The sequence below is a fragment of the Peromyscus eremicus genome, chromosome 3, assembly GCF_949786415.1.
Source record: "Peromyscus eremicus chromosome 3, PerEre_H2_v1, whole genome shotgun sequence".
NCBI classification, from domain to species: domain Eukaryota; kingdom Metazoa; phylum Chordata; class Mammalia; order Rodentia; family Cricetidae; genus Peromyscus; species Peromyscus eremicus.
Genome location: NC_081418.1, coordinates 14,884,212 through 14,889,213, shown reverse-complemented (window position 1 = coordinate 14,889,213; position 5,002 = coordinate 14,884,212).

The following is a 5,002-nucleotide window of genomic DNA, read 5'->3' as shown; positions in this document are numbered from 1 at the left end:
AGTGTTTTGTGGTTTTTTTTTTTTTGCCTATTTGTATTATGGCAGGGCTGGAGCTATATATGGTTCAGCAGTTAAGAGTACTTGTTACTCTTTCTGAGGACAAGATTTGATTCCCAGGCAGGGCTCACCCTGGGCTGCTCATACTCCAGGGGGCTCTGATACTTTCTTTTGGCCTCTGCCAGCACTTCCAAATTCATGTACTTGCGTTAAGTAAAATAAAATAAATCTTCAGGAGAGAAGAATAAAGTGGTGTCAACATTTATTTTTAAGTTCTTATATTGAATTCTGGTTTCTCATAGATAAATATTGAAGAGAAGACTTCTGTACTTTCTGATGAATGTATTTCCTATGTTTCAAGAAGGTCTGGCAAGCGTTCTTTTGTAACTTGTCTACCATTCATGGTTCTTGTGTTTTTATAACCAAGTTACTTTTGTTTTGAAGACCTAAATACACTTACTGCATTTATTGTCAATAATATTGGTACATGAATTAATAAATGCCATTGAATAGGAGAACACATTCCTTCCCTTTAGACCTTCTCATAGATGGTACATCTTCGGGAGGCTTCCAGAAATGTTACTGAAACAGAGGCACGCATGCCACTAAGCACAATGCCTGGCACATAGTCCTTGTTGGATGTGTTAGCTGTAGTTATCCCCTGAGTCTGATGCAATGTTAAGATGAAGGAGAAGCTGCAAGCCAAGTGCTGCGCAGATGAAGCTGTGCCACACTGCTGCCGTCCCTCCCGAGGAGCCCAGCTAACAACTGCCACTGTCTGCTGCATCACTGACCAGTCATGGATTTCCACGTGCACTAAATAGATGACAGCCAGTCTGAAGAAAGAAAACACAGGAAAGAGTAGAACCTAATAACATTCTAAACTGCAAAATGAGAAAATAACCTAAGAGCAAACCATAAGCTGTAAATTATAACAATTTAAGGCTGAGCATACTTTTTAGGGACTTTCCAGCAGCTTCTTTCTCAAGCTCTCAAAACTGAGATGGTTTGGTTTAAATCCGTGACTGTTTTTAACTCCGTCAGGTCGGCCTCAGTACTTAGCCCTTTGTTCTGATAAAAGATCAGTGATGACAGCAGTCATGGACCCACCACCCCCTCTTCCTCCCTTCCTCCCTCCTCCTCTTTCTTGTTAAATGTGCTAATCTTTAAGGCTCCTTAATCTGCAGGTGGCACTATTAAATATAGAGGTGGAGAAAAGGAAAAAAAGTTATCAGGTTTGTAAAGAAGATGAATTTTTGCAAACAAAGGGAAACGCTGTACAAATGTGTGATTTACTCAGAACGACCCACAACACGGGTTTGTTCCTTAGGAAGAAGTCTTCTAAATATCCTTTTGCTGATCTAAAGACTCAAAGTGTCCAAGGTACTATAGTCAAGCTCTGTTCCCAGTCCTAAAGTAGTACATGGGGCCCTTCATTTCAGCAGCTTTGAAGATCTTCTGTGCAATTAAGTGTTGGTTCTGATACGGAACCATATTGATATTAAATTGACTCAGTAGAAATACGTAGCAATTCTATCCAAAATGAAATTGAATTAAGATCAAGAGAAGTACAAGGGTTACACCTCATTACCCAAGTGCAGGCGGAGAAAGGTTTAATGGCTGTCGTGAGCCTCACCGATAATTCAGCTGGAAAAATGCACACATTCTCTGAGTGGCCATTTGGAGTCAGGTAGAAATAATTAGAGACTAGAAAAGTAGAGTGTCACAAAGCCAGAGACTGGTCACAGATACTTTCAAAGGCTCAAGTCAGAGAGGCCAGCAGTAGGGCAGGGTAAATTTCAAGCCTGTGGGAAACCATGTGAATCATGAGAGTGTGCGTTAATACAAAATCTTTAAATGGTGGTGATGGTGCAGTGCTACTTGGGGACCATTCATCATCAATATATTGACCTGGCTATGCACTCCTTCTCTGCATTCACATGGTTAAAAAAAAATCACACATTTCCCTTTGTGCCTATTTAAAAACTGATACTGCAAATACAGGGAAAGGAAGAAAAATCAAAACCTTATAGGTCTCAGAGGTCCCACCGGATGCTGCTCACATGCTTCATCTTATTTCAAGTTTCATTTGCACTCTTAAATGATATTCACTTTTCTTACTCATATGGTTTTCCTAATAAAAATGCTCATACAACCTTAGTGTGAATTTCTTCAAATGTGTTTTTCCTCTCCTGGTTTCCATACAGCCTAAGGAACATGTAACTAAGTGCAGGAGGGACGGAGAAGCTAAGCATATTTTGTCAGGAAGGAGTTCTGGAAAATAGCATGGTAGATTATACACACATAACACCACACTGCGTCCTTCCAGCCTTGCGGACAAGGCACTAGAACTGTGATGTATTTGTTCCTCCCATCACGATATGGAGTGCATTTCTCTTTCCCCTGGTTTTGTCCTTCTTCAGGGATAACTTTGAACGACAGGTTTATGAAGAAATGGCTCTTTCTGAGCTCAGAATCTTTACAGTGTCTGTTGTTGGAATCAGTACTGCATCTTGGAGAACCTGGACCAGCTTCCTTGAGGATGGGGGCCACTCAGAGACCAAAGTCCTGCTCAGCACAGAGAATTGGCTCTTGAGTTCATTAACAAATCGAGGGGTTGCGTTGTGATTGTTACATAGCCATAGATAATGTGGGACCGTTGTCAAAAAGAGGGCCATGTTTGCCTGAAATTCTAAAGGAGAAGAACATATAATCAAAGCAATAGCTACTGCCCTATCTACCCCTACCTTCAAGGCAGCCTTTTCTTAGCTGAGAGCTGGGTGGGGGTGTGCATCTAAAGGACTTGGAGATAACTACATCGTGACAGAGCATCCTGTAGAACATTACATTTTACCCATTTTATTTTTACTTATATGTGTGTGTCTCTGTGTGAGTATGAGTGCCTGCAGAGGCCAGAGAAGGGTGTCAAGTCCCCGAGAGCTGGAGTCGTGCATTGTTGTGAGTGGCCTGGCACAGGTGCTAGGAACTGAATTGAAGTGCTCGGAAAGAGCAGCAAGCACTCTAAACTACTGAGTCATCTCTCAGCTCCCCAAGTATAACTTTAAACCACTAGTCTGGAACCCGCTTTGCCCCTGCCCCCCAACACACACACACGCCATGATAAAAGCTGCTTGGGTTTCTTTCTTATTTTCATCATTTAAAAATTATTTTATTAATTCTTTGAGAATTTCATACAATGTTTTTTATTACTTTTTATATTTTATACTTACTATATTTATATAATTTTCATTATTATAGTTATTAGAATTCCTGTATATTTTGACCTTTGTGAAGAAACATTTTAAAAATGATTTTTCAAACTTTTAACGTTCTTTTCCTCCCAAGGATTGAAGTAGCAATGGGAGTAACAAACTGTTCACTATTGCTGGCTGGTTTAAAAATGAAATGACAGAAGTTAATTCCAATTACTTTGAATTCAAGTGAGATCAAGGGTTCATTTATCCCTCACCCACAATGCACCCTTGCCTAGGCGCAGGTACTCCCCTGCTTTAATCAGCTCTATTCACCCTGATGGTGTGGGGAAGGATCTGGTTGTAGGGTTAATGGGGGTGGCCGAACACTAACACCCCAAATGGAGCAGATGGTAGCAAAAGCTCTCGGAACCGGTGCCGTGTCAAGAGGAAGTCTGGAGCAGTCTCTGTGAAGATGAAAGGACAAAGGAAGAGCGAGGCCAGATGAAAGCCAGTGCCAGCATCAGACAGGCAGACCGGAATCTACAGATGCGTTCGGTGGGACTCCGGGGCTCCTGGGGCTGCACTTAGGGGTCCAGTGAGAGGCCAGGGGCTTCGTGATGCGTGCTTTGTAGTGACAGCAGTGTATGCGGTGCTTCCTTGCTGCTGAGGAAGATCAAATGGGCTGTGTGAATAAATTACAGGCTGGAAAGTTGCTACTGAAGGGTTAGCAGACACTACCCTTATCATTTGATAGGGAGTGTTGCTTGGCTCTGAGATCTTGTTTGTAAGAGCTGTGTGAGAAGGGAAACTTGGAATCAGGCCATTTGAGGCCCTCTCGGTTTCACCAGATACCAACATAGCACTTAATTTTACGTTTTTTTTTTTTTTTTTTTTTTTTTTTTACTTTTTTTTGGGGGACACACCAGGCTTTAATTGTAAGTCTTATGCACACTACTCAACACAGGCACTGTGCTACAAGCTGATGGTAATGAATACCAATATTATATTGTCCATGTGTTTGAGAGACACAGAATTCAGTAGAAAGATCCAAATAGGTAAGTGCTAAATGGACTATAGTAGATGCATAGGTGGAGGACCTGAGAAAACAAAGGGGAAGTCATCAACCTTCTGGAGGGAAGTAGTCTCTCTCTCTCAGCAGTCCTTGTTTTCTGTCTTCCTTTGTGAATGAAAAAGCCACAGGGGAAGTTCCTCCACAAAAGACTCCATTATGAGTCTGCCTGTGCTGGCACAAGCCTTTAATCCCAGCACTTGGGAGGCAGAAGCAGGAGATCTCAGTGAGTTCAAGGCCAGACTGGTCTACATAGTGAGTTCCAGGACAGCCAGAGCTGCATAGCTTTGAAACAAGTAAACAGGCAGATAGACAGACTCACTTAGGCACACAACAGTTCTGTACCTGCTGGTTGTCCAACATGGATTCAGACCAGTCATGGATAGAAAATATTCAGAAAAAAAATTGAAGCTGTATTGAATATATACAGACTTTCTCTTGTTATCATTTCTTGATTAACATTATCATAACTACTAACATAGTACTTGCATTGTGTAGCGTATTGCAGGTAACAACTTAAAATATATGGGAGAATGCACATAGTTTATATGAAAACTCTGTTATTTTATTCAAGAGATTTGAGTACCCATAGATGTTGAGGGTGGGCTATGCATTTTTTTTTGGTTATGGTTATATTGTATGCTGTCACTTAGCTTGGTTTGGTAAGGGGGATTTGATAAATGATTGAGCCAAGCCATCATCTAGTTGCTAGAGCTGAAGACTGCTGGGTGCATTTGTTAGC